General features: G+C 43.8%; 3 non-coding genes across 3 annotated transcripts; all 3 read right to left on the bottom strand.

The window, feature by feature from the left end:
* Window positions 1–2,120: 2,120 nt before the first annotated feature.
* On the bottom strand, window positions 2,121–2,191 carry TRNAG-CCC (transfer RNA glycine (anticodon CCC)). The gene has a single exon. It is a non-coding gene; the product is annotated as a tRNA-Gly (tRNA).
* Window positions 2,192–12,178: 9,987 nt separating this feature from the next.
* TRNAG-CCC (transfer RNA glycine (anticodon CCC)) lies at window positions 12,179–12,249 on the bottom strand. Its single transcript has one exon. It is a non-coding gene; the product is annotated as a tRNA-Gly (tRNA).
* A 4,691-nt stretch (window positions 12,250–16,940) lies between these two features.
* TRNAG-CCC (transfer RNA glycine (anticodon CCC)) lies at window positions 16,941–17,011 on the bottom strand. The gene has a single exon. It is a non-coding gene; the product is annotated as a tRNA-Gly (tRNA).
* Window positions 17,012–22,144: the final 5,133 nt, after the last annotated feature.

Raw genomic sequence — 22,144 nt, 5'->3', positions numbered from 1 at the left:
AAGCACCGCCTTCAGGCTTTCTAAGGGCGTTTTGAAGGCCATAAAATGCCAAGATGGCACAAACCCCCCCCAAATGACCCCATTTTGGAAAGTAGACACCCCTAAATTTACGGGTACACTAGTGAGACTAGGTAATAAATGGCGGGTGCCCTGAAACTATAAAAAAAAACTAACCAACCAGCGTCACCTGTAACAGTTATATGGTGATCACTGGTGAAAGGGTTAACTAGGGGGCAATCAGGGGGCTTTATGCGGTAGTATATGGGGGTCCCTGGCGCTACAAAAAGCTGCGGCGAACCTAAATACCTACCTGCCTAACTAGCGTCACCTGTGACACTAATACAGCGATCAGAAAAACGATCGCTTATTAGGCTGGGTTTACACTGGAGCGATGCGGGAACGCCATGAATCCGGGGCGGGTTCCCGCATCGCATGCCTCCCGGCGGCAGTTCACACTGCCCTATGCGAACTGCTGGGAGTGTCAGTGAAATGTTAATGACACCCCCAGATCAGTTCGCATATCGCAGTGCGATCTGCAAACTCGGATCGCATGGTGTGAACACCCATGTGATCTGATTCTGCTGCGGACCAAAAAAAGGGTCCCGTGCGAATTTGCGGCGGGTGCGGCGGGTGCGGCGGGTGCAATGCGAATTCAGCCATACTATCTGTATGGCTGAACTCGAATCGCACAGAGATCGGATGTGATTTGCACTGCAGTGCGGTGCGAATCACATCCGTTCTCATAAACCGCTGCAATGTGAACCCAGCCTTAGTGACACTGGCTACGGGGGGTGATCACGGGGTTAAACCTTTATTGGGGGGGTTGGGGGGTACCTTAGAACTAAAGGGGGCTAACCCTAACTGCCCTAACAGTTATTACAGTCACAAATGACACCCGCCGTGTGATCAGGGGGTTAAACCTTTATTAGGTAATAAATGGCGGGTGCCCTGAAACTATAAAAAAATAACTAACCAACCAGCGTCACCTGTAACAGTTATATGGTGATCACTGGTGAAAGGGTTAACTAGGGGGCAATCAGGGGGCTTTATGCGGTAGTATATGGGGGTCCCTGGCGCTATAAAAAGCTGCGGCGAACCTAAATACCTACCTGCCTAACTAGCGTCACCTGTGACACTAATACAGCGATCAGAAAAATGATCGCTTATTAGGCTGGGTTCACACTGGAGTGATGCGGGAACGCCACAAATCCGCGGCGGGTTCCCGCATCGCATGCCTCCCGGCGGCAGTTCATACTGCCCTATGCGAACTGCTAGGAGTGTCAGTGAAATGTTAATGACACCCCCAGATCAGTTCGCATATCGCAGTGCGATCTGCAAACTCGGATCGCATGGTGTGAACACCCATGCGATCCGATTCTGCTGCGGATCAAAAAAAGGTTCCCGTGCGAATTTGCGCCGGGTGCGGCGAATGGCTGAACTCGAATCGCAGAGATTGGATGTGATTTGCACTGCAGTGCGGTGCGAATCACATCCGTTCTCATAAACCGCTGCAATGTGAACCCAGCCTTAGTGACACTGGCGACGGGGGGTGATCACGGGGTTAAACCTTTATTGGGGGGGTTAGGGGGGTACATTAGAACTAAAGGGGGCTAACCCTAACTGCCCTAACAGTTATTACAGTCACAAATGACACCAATGCAAAAAAAAAAAAAATGCATTGGTGTCACTGTGACTGGGGGGGCAGGGGTAATTGGGGGGGTGATCGGGGGGGTAAAGGGGGGGTGTGAGTGTGCCTGGCATGTTCTACTGTGTAGTGTAGTGCTTGTGCAACTCACCGATGCTCTCTCCTCGGTGTCGGAACGAAAAATACCGACACGGAGGAGAGATTACATCACTTCCTCTCCTGTGTTTACATTACAGGAGAGGAAGTGATGCAATGCTTCACTCCCATTCGTCTGGAGCGATCGCGAGGGGGTGGCCATGAATGAATGGCCGCCTCCTCATCACCGATCGCTCCTGCACGGATGCCGACCGCCGCGGGCACCGGGCGGGGGCCCGATCGGGCCCCCGACCCGCGGGAAGGCAGGGACGTACATGTACGCCCCGCTGTCGACGTACATCGTCGTGCGGTGGTCGGGAAGTGGTTAAAATAGCATTTTTGCACCAGCCGGGACTTGAACCCAAGTCACAAGAATGGGAATCTTGCATGATACCCCTACACTACTGGAGCCCTACGTGCTATCATGTTAATCTGCCTTCTTGAAATCTCAATATACAGACCTTTCGCTACAGGGTTGTATCTACGTGCCAGCCATGAATCAAACCAATGTCATGAGAATGGGAATCTTGCATGATACCCCTAATTATATGCAATTTGTGATAAAACACAGGAAAGTGTCTCTTTTCAATGCTGCAAACCATGAACAGACGCATGTTTTTTTGCAAACCAGCTAGCATGTTCCTGCACTTAATTTCAAGGTTTCACAAATGAACACTCTTTCTGGAGAGAATATTTGTAAATTGGATATCTTGCAGTTTATCTACTCAGATGTTCTCTGTTTATAATTTTGAAATGGACATTATAACCAAACACAAGCAAGGCTTTTTAGCATTGCTTTAGAAAGGTTCCTCAATTTTTCTAATTCGAGCAAGCTATGTTTAAAATAGCATATTTGCGCCAGCTGGGATTCAAACCCAGGTCATAAGAGTGGGAATCTTGCATGATAGCCCTAACAAAATGCAATTTGTAATGAAAATACAGGAAAGTGTCTCTTTTCAATGCTGCAAACCATGTCCAGCAGCATGGGTTTTTGCAAACAAGCTAGCATGTTCCTGGACTTAATTTCAAGGTTTCACAAATGAACACTCTTTCGGGAGAGAATATTTGTAAATTGGATATCTTGCAGTTTATCTACTCAGCTGTTCTCTGGGTATCATTTTGAAATGGACATCATAACCAAGCACAAGCAATGCTTTTTAGCATTGCTTTTGAAAAGTTCTTCAAGTTTTGTGATTCAAGTAAGCTATGTTTAAAATAGCATTTTTGAACCAGCCGGGACTTGAACCCGGGTCACAAGAATGGGAATCTTGCATGATACCCCTACACTCCTGGTACCCTATGTGCTTTCATGTTAAGCTGCGTTCTTGAAATCTCAATATACAGACCTTTCGCTACAGGGTTAGATCTATGTGCCAGCCATGAATCAAACCAAGGTCACGAGAATGGGAATCTTGCATGATACCCCTAATTAAATGCAATTTGTTATGAAAATACAGGAAAGTGTCTCTTTTCAATGCTGTAAACCATGTTCAGCAGCATGGGTTTTTGCAAACAAGCTAGCATGTTCCTGGACTTAATTTCAAGGCTTCACAAATGAACACTTTCTGGAGAGAATATTTGTACATTGGATATCTTGCAGTTTATCTACTCAGCTGTTCTCTGGGTATCATTTTGAAATGGACATCATAACCAAGCACAAGCAATGCTTTTTAGCATTGCTTTTGAAAAGCTCTTCAGGTTTTGTGATTCAAGTAAGCTATGTTTAAAATGGCATTTTTGCGCCAGCCGGGATTCAAACCCAGGTCACAAGAATGGGAATCTTGCATGACACCCCTACACTACTGGTATCCTATGTGCTTTCATGTTAAGCTGCGTTCTTGAAATCTCAATACACGGAGGGAGAAGGCGGAGCCTAGCCGAGAGGTAATGCTGGCTTAGGCCGCGTACACACGGGCGGACTGTTCGCCCAACCTTGTCCGCTGAACAGTGTTTGGGCGGACAGTCCGCTCGTGTGTGGGCTTTCAGCGGACAGTTTCAGCGGACAGTTGGACGGACAAAGTCTTTCGGAAATTCCGAAAAACTGTCCGCTGAAACTGTGTTTGAGCGAACAGTCCGCCCGTGTGTGGGCTTGTCCGCTGTACTTTCGAAATGAGCGGACTGTTCCCGCTCGGAAAGTCCGCCCATTTCGAGCGCGTGTACAGGTAGGCGGGGCCCGCGAAGGAGACGTCGCGGGCTCCGCCGCCTGGAATGGGCTTAAAGGGGAACCCCAACGCCGAAAAAAATCGGCGTGGGGGTTCCCCCCAAGTCCACACCAGACCCTTGTCCGAGCACGCTACCCGGCCGGCCAGGAAAGGGGGGCGAGCGAGCGCGCCCCCCCTCCTGAGCCGTACCAGGCCGCGTGCCCTCAACATGGGGGGTGCCTTGGGGAAGGGGGGCCGCGCGGCCCCCCCACCCCAAAGCACCTTGTCCCCATGTTGATGAGGACAAGGGCCTCTTCCCGACAACCCTGGCCGTTGGTTGTCGGGGTCTGCGGGCGGGGGGCTTATCGGAATCCGGGAGCCCCCTTTAAGAAGGGGGCCCCCGGATACCGGCCCCCCACCCTATGTGAATGAGTATGGGGTACAATGTACCCCTACCCATTCACCTGTGAACTAAAGTACAATAAAAAACACAACACAGAGAAAAAATATTTTATTGCACAGCTCCGGGGGTCTTCTCGCCGGACTCCTCCGCTATGTGTGTGTAGCTCTTTTGCTAGCGGAGGAGTCCGGCTTTCTTCCTCCCCGCCGCCGGCCTCTTCTCCCGACTTCGGGGGTCTTGTCCCCCTCTTCGGTTCTTCTGCCGGGCCACCGCGCCTGGTCCGGTGGCCCGGTCTTCTGTCGCCGTCTTCCGTTCTTCTGTCGCCGCCTTCGGTTCTTCTGCCGGGCCACCGCGCCTTCTTGTAGCTCTTTTACAGGCGGTGGCCCGGTCTTCTGTCGCCGCTGTCGTCGCCGCCGCCTTCCGTTCTTGTTCTTCTTCTTGTTCTTCTTCTTCTCCTGGAGATGTTGACTCGACGAGCTCTCCGGCCGGAATGCCAGGGACACGCTCCGCTGCCACTTATATAGTGACAATGGGGCGGTGGTTAAAGGGGGCTCCCGGATTCCGATAAGCCCCCGCCCGCAGACCCCGACAACCAACGGCCAGGGTTGTCGGGAAGAGGCCCTTGTCCTCATCAACATGGGGACAAGGTGCTTTGGGGTGAGGGGGCCGTGCGGCCCCCCCTTCCCCAAGGCACCCCCCATGTTGAGGGCACGCGGCCTGGTACGGCTCAGGAGGGGGGGCGCGCTCGCTCGCCCCCCTTTCCTGGCCGGCCGGGTAGCGTGCTCGGACAAGGGTCTGGTGTGGACTTGGGGGGAACCCCCACGCCGTTTTTTTTCGGCGTTGGGGTTCCCCTTTAAGCCCATTCCAGGCGGCGGAGCCCGCGACGTCTCCTTCGCGGGCCCCGCCTACCTGTACATGCGCTCGAAATGGGCGGATTTGCCTCCGCCTTACGTGGGCGAGTCCGTTCATTTCAAAAGTTGAGCGAACTGTTTGCCCAACCTTGTTCGTCAAACAGTCCGCTCGTGTGTGGGCAAGTCCGCTCATGCAAATTTTGAGCGGACTGTTTGATGAAACTGTTTGCCGAACAAGGTTGGGCGAACAGTCCGCCCGTGTGTACGCGGCCTTAGAGCTCCATTCTCAGCAGGACAACAGAGCCATATAATGGCGGAGGTAACTTGTCCCTCCGCATATATATCATACCAAACAGTAGATAAATATCCCTACCTTACATTGGTGACATTTGGGGGGGTCAGAGGAGACTCATGAGGCAGAAAATTAACAAGAAAGCGCCGCCTCACACACACAGCAGTATGGCACTGAAACCCTCCCCCTCTGAGGGGAGACACAGTGAGGAGAACAAACAGACAGCCCCTTCTGCTGCTTTACATAAAGATGTTCTCTCATTAAAGGCACATAGTCTCTCTAACCAAATACCTGAGGAAAATATGTCAGTTCTGCAGAATTTAGAACTTTCCACACAAAAAGACTTATCCCCTCCTGTAACGCTGAAACAAATAGAAAATCTGCTTCAAAAATCACTAAAAACCACTGCAGATATCATCACCACAAACCTTACCAAAGAAATTAGAATACTTGGTCAGCGTACATCAGCACTGGAAATTAGAGCAGATGATCTGGAAAATTATACATCTAACATTGCCTCAGAAATTGATTTTCTTAAAGAGGAAAATTACATATTACAATGGAATTGGAGGATTTCGAAAATCGTGCAAGACGCTCCAATATACGTATTAGAGGAATACCCGAATCTGTGACTGATTTAAACAGTGCTATTACTGCACTTTTTCAAGAATTACAACCAGCTATCCCACTAGAGCGTCTTGAAATGGACCGGGTTCATAGAGCCCTAGCACGAAAGAAAATAGATGTTCCTCCCTGTGACATTATCGCAAAATTGCATTTCTACTGCACTAAGGAGCTACTGCTAAATACAGCTAGAAATAAAGATCCCCTAATTTTCCAGGGTCATAAATATCAATTATTCACAGACCTCTCACAGATTACAGTCAACAAAAGAAGAACCCTGAAACCACTACTGCAAATATTACAGCGAAATTACATAATCTACCAATGGGGCTTTCCTTTCTCAGTGCGTTTTACTTTCCAAAGATGCAAATATATGTGCCGAACAGCTAAGGACCTGCAAACTACTTTACAGAAACTAGGGATGATAAACACATCAAGAGATGCTGCGGACACTCGCCAAAAATCATCCTCATATGCTGATACTCCCTCCTCTGCTTCCAGAAGAGAAGAAGACTACAATCCACAGAAAAGAAGTCGCATACAATCTCCACCTCCAGATCTGGCTGACACTATGGACTGATGAACACTTGTACTGAGGCTACTATCTTGCCTTTTCAACAGAATGGCTACTGCCGAGTTTTTTCTCTGACTTCCAATCAATATTTTTATCATAATCTTATTTAAGAAATGTTCTTAATAATTTAGGCACCTTATTATAACTTTTTTTTTCTCTCTCTTCTCTTCTTTGTCTCTGAGGTTGCCTTAATCTTACATTTTTATTTTTTGCTTGAAAAATGAAATTATATGATTGGCTCTTGGTGTCCTGCAGGGAAGTTCCTTGCACCCTCTCTTGCTACCCTCAGCAGCTCGGTGTACACCGGGCAGTTGACAGTGGCTCATGTACCCTTGGAGGGAGAGATTTTCTCCTCCCAACGGACACATTAAGAACATAGATATGTTAAGATATATTTCAATATTGTATATTAATTGTATTTTCTTTTTCAGTCATTATCTCCTTTCCCTCCACCCCTATACTCTGGAGACAAATAATTTCTTATATGACACACGTTCTAACATAAACACCAACACATATTTACTTTTCCCAACTCCATGGCCCCATTAAACATCATATCATTAAATACTCAGGGACCAAACGTTCCACACAAACTCACTAAAGCCTTCCGCACATTTTCATCCAAGAAAGCACATATAGTTTGCCTCCAAGAGACTCATTTTGCGTCACAATCCACTTCCAAATTTTTCAGTAAAGACTATCCCCAAGTATACACAGCTTCGGCCTCCTCTAAAAAACGAGGCGTGCTTATAGCTTTCCATCGCAATACACCATTTTCACTAATGAAGGAAATCAAGGATCCAGAAGGTCGTTACTTGATTCTTAAAGGACACCTACTTGATACCGCTATCACCATTACATCATACTACGCTCCTAACAAAAATCATATTTCTTTTCTTTCTCATTTATTTCAAACTATAGAACACCACAAAATGGGTACTACAATTCTATGTGGAGATTCTAATCAGACCATATTCCCATTTTTGGATAAATCACCAATGCCACAGTCACATACAGCAGACAAACAACTCTTATCAAAACTAATTACAAAACATAACCTAGTAGATACTTGGAGAGAATTGAATCCAACCAAGAGACAATACACACATTACTCGTTCCCTCATCGCTCATTCTCTAGGATAGACCATATATTTATGTCCATAGGGCTAATTCCAGAAATAATATCTACAAAAATTATTCCCATCCCATGGTCCGATCATAGTGCAGGCTACATTACTGTTGCCTCTATAATTCCAAAAAAAAAAAAAAGATCCAACATGGATATTAAGAGATTTCCTACTCAAAAATCCAGCTCATAAAAATAATATTGAAATTGCGCTCCAAGATTATATAAAATATAACTCCACACCTGACGTCTCTCCGACTACATTATGGGAAGCACACAAACCTGTTCTCCGTGGCATATGTCTACAGCAAGCAAACATATTCAACAGAGAGCGGAAAATCCTTTGTCAGACTTTAGAAACAAATTTCAATAAATGTCACACAGCATTCCAAAATAACCCTTCTTCTTTATCTAAAATAAATCTTGACAAAGCTAAATTGGAATTTGATCTATTCCTTACTGAAGCAGCGGATAAAACCATCAAGAGATCACAACACAATTTCTATATCAATGTGAATAAACCTCACAAACTATTAGCCAGGGCATTAAAATCCTGCCAGAACCCAACGAAACTGATACGTCTGAAAATCTCTAGGGGGGTATACACAAATAATCCTTTAAAAATATTACAAAAATTCAAAACACAATTAAAAAATTTATACTCTTCTAATAATGAGTTGGACCCTTCTAGAGCAAATGATTTTTTCTCTCATATATATCTACCGACACTATCTAAAACACAAATGGAAATGATGGAGGAACCAGTGTCAATTATAGAGGTATCTGAAGTTATAAAAAATCTGAAACTAAATAAAAGGCCAGGTCCTGATGGTTTTTCTGCTCTGTATTACGAAACGTTTGTAGACACCCTATCTCCAGTCTTGACAAACACTTTTAATTCCCTTTTGGAAGGTCATTCTTTTAGAAGAGAAACCCTAACTGCAATTATCTGTATGCTCCCTAAACCTCACACAGACTATTCAATATGGTCTAATTATCGCCCTATTTCGTTATTAAATTTGGACATAAAAATTTAAGCCAAATTTCTAGCTAACAGATTAAATACTATTATAGGCAATCTAATACATCGTGATCAAGTGGGCTTCATTCCATTACGTCAAGCAGGAGATAATATTAGACGTGCAACTCTCCTGTCACATGCCGCTAAAAAAAGACGTATTCCCACTTGTTTTCTTTCTTTAGATATTATGAAAGCTTTTGACACAGTATCTTGGTCATATATGAACTATACCCTTTCCAAATGGGGATTCGGCCCTCATTTTTTACGATGGCTCTCTAATTTGTATCAAGATCCCAAAGCTTATATCAGATATGCAGGGTACAAATCGGACGAGTTTAATATACTGAGGGGGACTCGTCAAGGATGTCCACTTTCGCCATTATTATTTACTTTACTCATTGAACCTTTAGCACAAAGAATTAGGATGGAACCCACTATAACAGGTATTGAAATGGGTGGCTTTCATCATAAGCTCTGTTTATTCGCAGACGATATTCTCCTTTTTCTATCTTCTCCACATGTTTCGGCCCCAAATCTTATGGTTGTACTACAAGAATTCTCGTTTATTTCGGGCCTTAAGGTCAATATTCAAAAATCTTCAGCATTAAACATTTCACTTGTCGAAAAAGATAAACAATCTTTACAAAATTCACTACCCTTTAAGTGGGTAGATCATAGCCTCCCATATCTGGGTGTGCAGTTTACTCCTAACCCCTCCGATTTATTTGCAGCTAATTACCCAGCTCTATTAAAAAATATTACAAGGTCGTTATCTAATTTGTCATCAATGCCGATATCATGGTTTGGGAAAATCAATATCATAAAAATGTCTGTTCTTCTGAAATTTTTATATTTATTCAGAACTCTCCCGATTCATATTCCTGCATATTTTCTTAGGCTGATTCAACAAAAAGTAACGAAGTTTACTTGGGGGAAAATAAAACCCAGACTTCACAAAAAAACACTTGTTCTCCCCAAAGCTTTGGGTGGTTTGGGATTCCCAGATTTTAACATATATTATAAGGCAGCTCAATTATCTCAATTAACAAAATATCACTCTTCTACAGAGATTCCTTTATGGGTCCTCATTGAAGCTGTAGACTGTGATCCTCTTCCTATAAACAATATATTATGGTTACAACCTGCGGATCGTAAGTCTATAAATAACCCAATTTCTAAGCACTCTCTATCTATATGGGATAGGTATAGAAATTCGCATGGTCTGCAATCTCCACAAAATCCGCTATTATCTTTCCACAAGAATCCGACTTTTTACCCAGCCTGGAAATATCCCAAAACCTTTAAAGCTTGGTCTAAGGCTGGTATCACTTGTCTATATAATTTAACTTCAACTACATCAATAAAATCTTTTACAGATCTATGTGAATTATATAAGCTTCCACAATCAGAAATATTCAGATATCTCCAAATCAAAGATTTTTATACTCCTCTTCTCAATTTAAATGTAAACTTACATAATATTTCTCAATTTGAATGATTTTGTCTCAAGGAACCACATGCTAAAGGTCGTATTACATCATTGTATACACAATTGATATCTAATTATAATACTGTTATACCTAAAAATGTGGCCAAGTGGGAAAAAGATTTGGATTGTACGATCGATTCTAGGTCTTGGTCCAACATATGGTCTTTCACAAAATCTTCCTCTATAAATATATTGGCATCTGAATCATCATATAAAGTTCTCACACGCTGGTATTTGGTTCCTGCGAGAATCGCCAAATTCTCAACAGACAACACTGGCCTCTGCTTTCGTGGCTGTCCAGAAAAAGGTACCTATATACATACCTGGTGGCATTGCTCAATTGTACAATCATTTTGGAAAAAGATCTTTCTCATAATTACAAAAAATTTTGATCGTCCAAATTTAAAGACCCAATTATAGCTCTCCTTAATTTAAAACCAGCCTTTCTGATTTAGAAACAATTCAAATTAGTTCTTACACTCCTGATAGCCGCAAAGCAGACTATAGCCAATGCGTGGAAAACAGATGTGGTGAATATTGCAGAAACCAAACGTAGAATGAATCAATCTTTCATCCATGCTAAAATGGACGCTATAGATAAAAACCAGATGACAAAGTTTGATATCATATGGAAACCCTGGATTAAATATTATACGTCAGATAATATTGACAACCGAGTTTTATTGTTATGGTGATTAAGATTTTTTATAGAATTACAACATTAGGTGATATATAAAACCTTCTCCGGAGAATTATTCCCTCCCCTTCCCCTCCTATATACCTTTTATGTTCTTCCCTTACTATATAAAACTTACTATAAACATACTTTAGAAGTTTATGGTCAAAACTTTAAAATCATATATTTTATTTTAGACATATTTATATTTTCTTGGGATTAAAATGTTTAAAACTCAGCTATAAGAATGTTTTCAAATTCTAAAATATATAAGGCCATTTATTGTCATTCCCACGAGAATATCTTGAAATTCTTCTTTGCTTTGTATCATCTGTACTTCAATATGTCTACTTTTTATTTCTGGTATCACATAATTTGTCTTATATTCTGTACATGTAATTTATTTTAACATAAAATAAAAAATTTTGAACGAGAAATCTCAATACACAGACCTTTCTCTACAGGGTTGGATCTATGTGCCAGCCAGGAATAAAACCAAGGTCACGAGAATGGGAATCTTGCATGATACCCCTAATTAAATGCAATTTGTTATGAAAACACAGGAAAGTGTCTCTTTTCAATGCTGCAAACCATGAACAGACGCATGTTTTTTTGCAAACCAGCTAGCATGTTCCTGGACTTAGTTTCAAGGTTTCACAAATGAACACCCTTTCTGGAAAGAATATTTGTAAATTGGATATCATGCAGTTTATCTACTCAGCTGTTCTCTGGGTATCATTTGGAAGTGGACATGATAACCAAACACAAGCAAGGCTTTTTAACATTGCTTTTGAAAGGTTCTTCAATTTTTGCAATTCGAGCAAGCTATGATTAAAATAGCATCCATGTGCTAGCCACAAATCGAACCCAGGTCACAAGAGTGGGAATCTTGCATGATAGCCCTAATTAAATGCAAATTTTAATGAAAATATAGGAAAGTGTCTCCTTTCAATGCAGCAAACCATTTCCTGAAGCATGGGTTTTTGCAAACCAGCTAACATGTTCCTGGACTTAATTTCAAGTTTTCACAAATGAACACTCTTTCTGGAGAGAATATTTTTAAATTGGATAGCTAGCATTTTATCTACTCAGCTGTTCTCTGGATATAATTTGGAAATGGGCATCATAACCAAACGCAAGCAAGGCTTTTAAAAAGTTCTTCAAGTTTTGTGATTCAAGTAAGCTATATTTAAAATAGCATTTTTGCACCAGCCGGGACTTGATCCCGGGCCACAAGAATGGGAATCTTGCATGATACCCCTACACTACTGGAGCCCTATGTGCTATCATGTTAATCTGCCTTCTTGAAATCTCAATATACAGACCTTTCGCTACAGGGTTGTATCTATGTGCCAGCCATGAATCAAACCAATGTCATGAGAATGGGAATCTTGCACGATACCCCTAATTATATGCAATTTGTGATGAAAACACAGGAAAGTGTCTCTTTTCAATGCTGCAAACCAGGAACAGACGCATGTTTTTTTGCAAACCAGCTAGCATGTTCCTTGACTTAATTTCAAGGTTTCACAAATGAACACTCTTTCTGGAGAGAATATTTGTAAATTGGATATCTTGCAGTTTATCTACTCAGATGTTCTCTGTTTATAATTTGGAAATGGACATTATAACCAAACACAAGCAAGTCTTTTTAGCATTGCTTTTGAAAGGTTCCTCAATTTTTCTAATTCGAGCAAGCTATGTTTAACCACTTTCAGACCGGACCAATTTGCTGGTCAAAGACCAGACCACTTTTTGCGATTCGGCACTGCGTCGCTTTAACTGACAATTGCGCGGTCGTGCGACGTGGCTCCCAAACAAAATTAACGTCCTTTTTTTCCCACAAATAGAGCTTTCTTTTGGTGGTATTTGATCACCCCTGCGGTTTTTATTTTTTGCGCTATAAACAAAAATAGAGCGATAATTTTGAAAAAAACGCATTATTTTTTACTTTTTGTAATAATAAATATCCCCCAAAAATATATAAAAAAACATTTTTTTCCCTCAGTTTAGGCCGATACGTATTCTTCTACATATTTTTGGTAAAAAAAATCGCAATAAGCGATTATTGATTGGTTTGCGCAAAAGTTATAGCGTTTACAAAATAGGGATAGTTTTATAGCATTTTTATTAATAATTTTTTATTATTTTTTTTTTTTACTAGTAATGGCGGCGATCTGCGATTTTTATTGTGACTGCGACATTGTGGGGGACCCATCGGACATTTTTGACACATTTTTGGGACCATTGTCATTTATACAGTAATCACTGCTATATAAATGCAGTGATTCCTGTGTAAATGACACTGGCAGTGGGTGGCAGTGTAGGGGTTAAGTGTTCCTAGGGGTGTGTTACTAACTGTGGGGGGGTTGGGCTTTCATTTAGTGTACACTGATCTCTGCTCCAATCACATGGAGCAGAGATCAGCGTCACTAGTTGCTAGGCAGAATGGAAAAATGTTGTTTATACAGCATTTCCTCCATTCGGCCGCTCCGTGAGACGATCGCGGGGATGCCCGCGGCGATCGAGTCCGCGGGTCCTGCGACCGGACTCACGGGGATCCAGACCAGCGCGGGAGCGCACCGCCGGCGGCGCGCTCCCGATGGCACGGCGGCAACGAATATTGGATGTACATGTACGCCAATATGCCTGCCCGTGCCATTCTGTCGACGTACATCGTCGTGCGCTGGTCGGGAAGTGGTTAAAATAGCATATTTGCGCCAGCTGGGATTCAAACCCAGGTCATAAGAGTGGGAATCTTGCATGATAGCCCTAACAAAATGCAATTTGTAATGAAAATACAGGAAAGTGTCTATTTTCAATGCTGCAAACCATGTCCAGCAGCATTGGTTTTTGCAAACAAGCTAGCATGTTCCTGGACTTAATTTCAAGGTTTCACAAAGAACACTCTTCTGGAGAGAATATTTGCAAATTGGATATCTTGCAGTTTATCTACTCAACTGTTCTCTGGGTATCATTTTGAAATGGACATCATAACCAAGCACAAGCAATGCTTTTTAGCATTGATTTTGAAAAGTTCTTCAAGTTTTGTGATTCAAGTAAGCTATGTTTAAAATAGCATTTTTGCACCAGCTGGGACTTGAACCCGGGTCACAAGAATGGGAATCTTGCATGATACCCCTACTCTACTGGTGCCCTATGTGCTTTCATGTTAAGCTGCGTTCTTGAAATCTCAATATACAGACCTTTCGCTACAGGGTTAGATCTATGTGCCAGCCATGAATCAAACCAAGGTCACGAGAATGGGAATCTTGCATGATACCCCTAATTAAATGCAATTTGTTATGAAAATACAGGAAAGTGTCTCTTTTCAATGCTGCAAACCATGTCCAGCAGCATGGGTTTTTGCAAACCAGCTAGCATGTTCCTGCACTTAATTTCAAGGTTTCACAAATGAACACTCTGGAGAGAATATTTGTACATTGGATATCTTGCAGTTTATCTACTCAGCTGTTCTCTGGGTATCATTTTGAAATGGACATCATAACCAAGCACAAGCAATGTTTTTTAGCATTGCTTTTGAAGAGTTCTTCAAGTTTTGTGATTCAAGTAAGCTATGTTTAAAATAGCATTTTTGCGCCAGCCGGGATTAGAATCCAGGTCACAAGAATGGGAATCTTGCATGATACCCCGACACTACTGGTGACGTATGTGCTTTCATGTTAAGCTGCGTTCTTGAAATCTCAATAAGCAGACCTTTCGCTACAGGGTTGGATCTATGTGCCAGCCGGGAATCAAACCAAGGTCACGAGAATGGGAAAATTGCATGATACCCCTAATTAAATGCAATTTGTTATGAAAACACAGGAAAGTGTCTATTTTCAATGCGCCAAGCCATGAACAAATGCATGTTTTTTTGCAAACCAGCTAGCATGTTCCTGGACTTAGTTTCAAGGTTTCACAAATGAACACCCTTTCTGGAAAGAATATTTGTAAATTGGATATCATGCAGTGTATCTACTCAATAAAACAAAAGATCAATCAGCGCTGAACACAATAAACAAGTGAGAAAATATAAAAATGCAGCTAGAATACTATAGGCCAAAATACCAAATCCCACATCACAAAGTAAAAAGTAACAGTACAGCGCATAATTAAATAAATAAAACAAAAAAATGTCAATCAATAAATATAGTGCATAGACAAACAATTAATGTCCATAAGAAAAAAGAAACCAAGTGAGGTTATTAAGGAAGAAATATCCACTTGTGCAGCGTGTCTTCGATCAACAAAAACTAGTGATGGTGTGATCCCTTCACCGGTAAGCAAGGTGGACTCTCACCTCAACAAATGGACCCCTGTTCTCACAGATAGGTCAAACAAAGCGTGTTCCCCTCATGGGTAAGTCACAGCATTCAGTAGATGTGGCAGGCATAAAATAGAATCCTCCTCATATCCTCAAGGCGGTATAATTCCATATAAAACATAAAGAACAAATCTAGTGCTCTCCGTTTGAACAAATTTATTAAAAGGAAGCAGTAGTAAAGTAAATACACTCACATATTAGTGCACTGAACTCCAGTGCCGAGTGTTGGGCATGAAAACAGATAAAACACAGCATCCATGCGTGGATCAGTGAGGCGGCTTGCGGATGACGTCACGGGCTTAGGTCACATGGTCCGTACGCGTTGCGTCCCAGAAAGTAGACGGGACTTCATCAGCGGTGACGGCGTGACGTCGGGCAGCCGCTTTTAAGCTTAGTACACTGATAATAAGCCAATGGAAAAGAGAATTCTCTAGTCTATCTTTCTAGTATCTCAGTTTATTTAGTTTCATTAATTCATCTCCTTTTCTTTTTTGGTGTTTGCTTTGTTGCTAATCTGGCTTCCGGAGTCATGCTTGATGCCTGTTTCCTCTGTATAGCTGACTTGCGCATTATTCTCTTTTCCATTGGCTTATTATCAGTGTACTAAGCTTAAAAGCGTCTGCCCGACGTCACGCCGTCACCGCTGATGAAGTCCCGCCTACTTTCTGGGACGCAACGCGTACGGACCATGTGACCTAAGCCCGTGACGTCATCCGCAAGCCGCCTTACTGATCCACGCATGGATGCTGTGTTTTATCTGTTTTCATGCCCAACACTCGGCACTGGAGTTCAGTGCACTAATATGTGAGTGTATTTACTTTACTACTGCTTCCTTTTAATAAATTTGTTCAAACGGAGAGCACTAGATTTGTTCTTTATGTTTTATATGGAATTATACCGCCTTGAGGATATGAGGAGGATTCTATTTTATGCCTGCCACATCTACTGAATGCTGTGACTTACCCATGAGGGGAACACGCTTTGTTTGACCTATCTGTGAGAACAGGGGTCCATTTGTTGAGGTGAGAGTCCACCTTGCTTACCGGTGAAGGGATCACACCATCACTAGTTTTTGTTGATTGAAGACACGCTGCACAAGTGGATATTTCTTCCTTAATAACCTCACTTAGTGTATCTACTCAGCTGTTCTCTGGGTATCATTTGGAAGTGGACATCATAACCAAAGACAATTAAGGCTTTTTAACATTGCTTTTGAAAGGTTCTTCAATTTTTGTAATTCAAGCAAGCTATGATTAAAATAGCATCCATGTGCTAGCCACAAATCGAACCCAGGTCACAAGATTGGGAATCTTGCATGATAGCCCTAATTAAATGCAAATTTTAATGAAAATATAGGAAAGTGTCTCTTTTCAATGCAGCAAACCATTTCCAGAAGCATGGGTTTTTGCAAACCAGCTAGCATGTTCCTGGATTTAATTTCAAGGTTTCACAAATGAACACTCTTTCTGGAGAGAATATTTGTAAATTGGATATCTTGCAGTTTATCTACTTAGCTGTTCCCTGGGTATCATTTTGAAATGGACATCATAACCAAGCACAAGCAATGCTTTTTAGCATTGCTTTTGAAAAGCTCTTCAAGTTTTGTGATTCAAGTAAGCTATGTTTAAAATAGCAGTTTTGCACCAGCCGGGACTTGAACCTGGGTCACAAGAATGGGAATCTTGCATGATACCCCTACACTACTGGTGCTCTATGTGCTCTCATGTTAATCTGCCTTCTTGGGCATCCCACGGAAAGGGATTACAGCTACTTCTCCGTTGCACACAACTCCTATAGTAGATTGGACCACTTCCTCATATCACAATCCCTACTTGACACACCTCTCTATACTTCGATCGGTAATCTTCTGTGGTCCAACCATGCCCCCGTCTACCTGACTCTGGTTCGCCCCCCTGCTATCCGTCGGGGAGCAAGCTGGAGACTTAACGACAATCTGCTACGGGACACCGTGTGTATGGCGGATGTCTCTAAGGCCATTAAGGACTTTGTAGGTGACCATTCCGCTGACACTACCTCCCCTATGAACCAGTGGGACACTCTCAAATGTGTGCTCCGGGGTACCCTTATACAACACGGTTCTCGCCTTAAAAAGGCCCGAGCCCATGACATACGCAGACTCCTTACTATCATTGCGGACCTCGAACCCCTCCACAAAAAGGATTTGGACCCTGCTGTTTTTGTTCAGCTTTCCAATGCCCGCAGAGACCTACTCCAGCTCCTAGACGCGCACTCCCTGATCGCCAGGGATAAAGCGCGGAACCACTTCTACTCTCTGGCAAACAAGTGTGGTAAGCACCTGGCTAGGATCATCCATCCTAGACCCCCGCGACATTCTATCCCCTTCCTTGTTCGACCAGACCAAACGAAAACGTTTAACACCTCTGGGATGTCTGCATCCTTCAGGCAATACTACTCCCAGCTCTATAACCTCCCGCATGCAACCCCCCCAGTTACATCCCCTCCATCTTCTGACCCCACGCAGGCTTATATCCTAGAGACCGCTCTACCTACTGTTGACGCTGTGGACGCAGCGACCTTGGACGAGCCCCTGACTACCTTTGACTTTTTACAGGCTGTTAAAGTCCTTAAAGTGGGGAAATGCCCGGGCCCTGACGGCTTTACACCCCGGTTCTACAAAACTTTTGCCACCCAGCTTGCTCCCCTTCTGACGAAAGCCTTTAACTCGGTGGACAGTTCTAACCTCCCGTCAAAGGAATCTTTATCTGCTAACATTTCTATTATCCCTAAACCGGGCAAAGACCCATCCCAATGCAGCAGCTATTGGCCCATCTCCCTGCTCAACATAGATATCAAGCTATTCGCAAAAGTCCTAGCCACCCGTCTGTCCCCTCTATTACCCAAGATTATTCATAATGATCAGGTGGGGTTTGTCCCTGGCAGGGAGGCAAGGGACAACACCACCAAGACGATACATCTCATATCCCTGATCCAACGTAAAGGTCTGAGAGCTTGCCTCTTATCCTTCGACGCTGAAAAGGCCTTCGATAGGGTCAGTTGGAGGTTTCTACAGCTGTCTCTAGAACAACTTGGCCTTGGAGCTCCCTTCATATCAAAGTAATGTCCCTATACCCTCAGCTACGGTCCTGGTCAACGGTACAACATCGGCTCCCTTTGACATTGCCAACGGTACTCGGCAGGGCTGCCCCCTGTCCCCCCTCCTCTTTGTCATCATCATTGAGCATTTGGCTTGTGCCATACGACAAAACCCCTCCATTCTTGGTATTCAAACTCCGTCTGCACATCACAAACTTTCCCTGTATGCTGATGACCTCCTAGTGTATATTCAGAATCCACACATCTCCATACCATCCCTACTCAGTGAATTTCAACGCTTTGGTATCTATAGTAAATTTAAGCTCAACATCTCTAAGACAGAAGCCCTCAACATATCCCTTACCCCCTCCACGCTGTCCCTTCTGAAATCCAACTTCTCATTTAAATGGCAGGGGATCTCGTACCTAGGGGTTGTTATACCCTCCAACCTAGCTGATTTGTTTTCCCTGAATTATATCCCCCTGCTTAACCGTATACGGAAGGACCTCGAGGAGTGGGGGGGATCTCCTTTACCCTGGTTCGGACGGATTAATATCCTAAAGATGGACACTCTACCCAAGTTCCTGTATTTATCTCAAACAATACCCATCCACGTCCCCAAATCATTTTTTATCTCCCTACGCTCGCTGGCAATCAGATTCTTGTGGAACAGGGGCCTCCCCAGGGTTAAATTTAAACTACTAACGATCCCGAAGACTTTAGGAGGAACAGGCCTTCCTGACTTTGAGACTTACCATAAGGCCGCTCATATGACTCGCATCATAGAATGGTTCTCTCGCCCTTCCTGCAAGGCCTCGGTGTCTGTTGAACAGGACCTTTCTCCTGTAGATCTCCGAGCCCTTCCATGGGGTTATAAACTGGACTACTCTCGTATGACCTCCTTGTCCCCTCTGACTTTGGCCTCCCTGACGATGTGGTACAGGACTGGGCTAAACTCCACTCTCTCCTCGGACCCGGGCCCCTTGACATCCCTCTTTGACCATCCTGCTTTGCCACAAAGTACAGGGGCAGCCTCCCTAGGACCCTTTAAGCGCACAGAATGGCCGCAGGCCCGTACATTTGTGCACCCCTCTCAGGGGACCCCGGTCTCCGTGACAGACTCCGGAGATTGGCTCACGGCCCTACATGTGTCCGCATTTGCCAAACGACTACACTCCTCCTCTCAAATACATCGCAAGCTTACCAATTTCGAGGAACTGTGCTCGCTTCTAGAAACTCCCAAACACCTACTGTCCTCCTTATATAACCTACTACAGACTTTAGCACATGATCAACTCCCACATTACACCAGGCTGTGGTCTGCGGATTTGGGTGAGGACATCTCTGTGCTGGAATGGCATACCTCTTTTCATTTCACACATAATTCAACAATCTCCTGCTACTCCCAAGAAAAGGACTACAAACTATTATCCAGGTGGTACAGGGACCCTGCTACTTTACACAGGATTTTCCTGTCTACCCCGGCCACCTGCTGGCGCTGTGAAGCTTCAGTCGGAACTTACATGCATGTCTGGTGGGACTGTGAGAGGATCCGCCCCTTCTGGACACAGGTTTTTGAATGTTATAATCTCTTGGCTGATATCCCGGTTCCTATCTCTCCAAAAATTGCATTACTCTCTATTCTGCCCGGGTCTATTAAATCGCAGAGACAAAGATTGCTCCGTTTCTTTATGTCCTCCGCTAGGCAACTGATACCTGCTTATTGGAAGACGACGACCACCCCCCCATTGTCACGGTGGGTATCGATTATGAATGACACCATGAGAATGGAGGAGATGTTGGCACTGGACAATGACACTTACGCCAAATGTATTTCTCAATGGTCGATCTGGCTCCGCTTCTCTTCTTCTGACACTTTAATGAACCAAATCTTAAACGCATGAGGACGCTGTGGGCTCTCCCTTAACCCTCCCCCCCTTCCTCCCCTTTTCCCTCCTCTCCTTGCTATTTAGCTTTCCCCTATACCGCCTTGCTCCTCTTTACTTTGCTCCTCTCTCTTCTCTCTTCCTTTCTATCTTTTTTTATGTTATTGTCTAAAAACTGCCTCATGTAGTAACCCATGAGTGTTTCTCACTAGACATGTGCAGAGTAAAATATTTTGTTTCGGAATTTCGTTTTCGTCCGAAAACTTAATTTATTTAGTTACTCCCGAAATTCGTTTTTATTATATTTCGTTTTTCGTTCAAAAATTGCATTCGTCCGAAAATCCACATGAATTACGGTTGAATCTGTCTTTGAAGGCTTATGGTGTCTGTCGAATGTATAAAGAAGATTAGACGGAGCTAGTATATAGCATACTTTAGAACCCTATTAAAGTCTATGGGACTCCAACGTTCAAAATCTAAAGTGCTAATTTTAAAGGTTAATTTGCAAGTTACTGTCCTAAAAAAGTGTTTGGGGACCCGGGTCCTGCCCCAGGGGACATGTATCAATGCAAAAAAAAGTTTTAAAAACGGCCATTTTTTCAGGAGCAGTGATTTTAATAATGATTAAAGTGAAACAATAAAAGTGTAATATTCCTTTAAATTTCGTAGGGGGGGGGGGGGGGGGGTTGTCTATAGTATGCCTGTGAAGGGGCGCATGTTTCTGGTGCTTAGAACTGTCCCTGAACAAAGTGTCATTTATGCAGGAAAAAAAGTCCTTTAAAATCACTCGCAGCTATTATGAATTGTCGGCTCCGTAATACAGAGAACACTCATTGAAAGTCATTGATAAATAAATAAATAAATAAATAAAAAGCGTGGGGGTCCCCCAAATTCAATTACCAGGCCCTTCAGGTCTGGTATGGATATTAAGGGGAACCCTGCCTCAAATTTAAGAAAAAATGTGACGTGGGGTTCCCCCTAAATATCCATAACCAGACCCTTCAGGTCTGGTATGGATATTAAGGGGAACCCCGCGTCAAATTTAAAAAAAAAATTGACGTGGGGTTCCCCCTAAAAATCCATACCAGACCCTTTATCCGAGCACGCAACCTGGCAGGCCGCAGGAAAAGAGGGGGGGACGAGAGAGCGGCCCCCCCTCCCTCCTGAACTGTACCAGGCCACATGCCCTCAACATTGGGAGGATGCTTTGGGGGTCTGTGACCCCTCAAAGCACCTTGTCCCCATGTTGATGAAGACAAGGGCCTCATCCCCACAACCGTGGCCGGTGGTTGTGGAGGTCTGCGGGCGGGGGGCTTATCAGAATCTGGAAGCCCCCTTTAACAAGGGGACCCCCAGATCCCGGCCCCCCCTGTTTGAAATGGTAAGGGGGTACAAAAGTACCCCTACTATTTCACAAAGAAAGTGTAAAAAATGGTTAAATAAAACAAATACACTTTTGAAAAATTCCTTAATTAAAAATAAAAAAATAAAAAAAAGATTCCAGCGGCGGTAATCCCCTCTTGCTATCCAGCGACGGACGGTCATCTCTCCAGCGATGGCTCATCTCATCCAGCGCAGCAAATCCATCCTTCTTCTGTCTCCGTGGAGGAGACACTGCAAGGATTCCGGCGGCCTGGCGTTTCTTATATACGGTGGGCGGGGCCACCCGTCACCTGACCCCGCCCCCCTCTGACGCAAGGGGAAACCCGGGGTTCCCCGTGACGTATGGGTGACCCCGCCCCCCTCTGATGTAACGGAAACCTACCTGTGTTACATCAGAGGGGTGCGGGGTTTCCCCTTGCGTCAGAGGGGGGCGGGGTCAGGTGACGGGTGGCCCTGCCCTCCGTATATAAGAAACGTCAGGCCGCCGGAATCCTTGCAG

This window comes from Lithobates pipiens, unplaced genomic scaffold (assembly GCF_037356315.1).
Source record: "Lithobates pipiens isolate NorthernLeopardFrog02 unplaced genomic scaffold, aLitPip1_a1.2 Scaffold_25, whole genome shotgun sequence".
NCBI lineage: Eukaryota > Metazoa > Chordata > Amphibia > Anura > Ranidae > Lithobates > Lithobates pipiens.
This window is presented reverse-complemented; position numbering and strand designations above follow the sequence as displayed.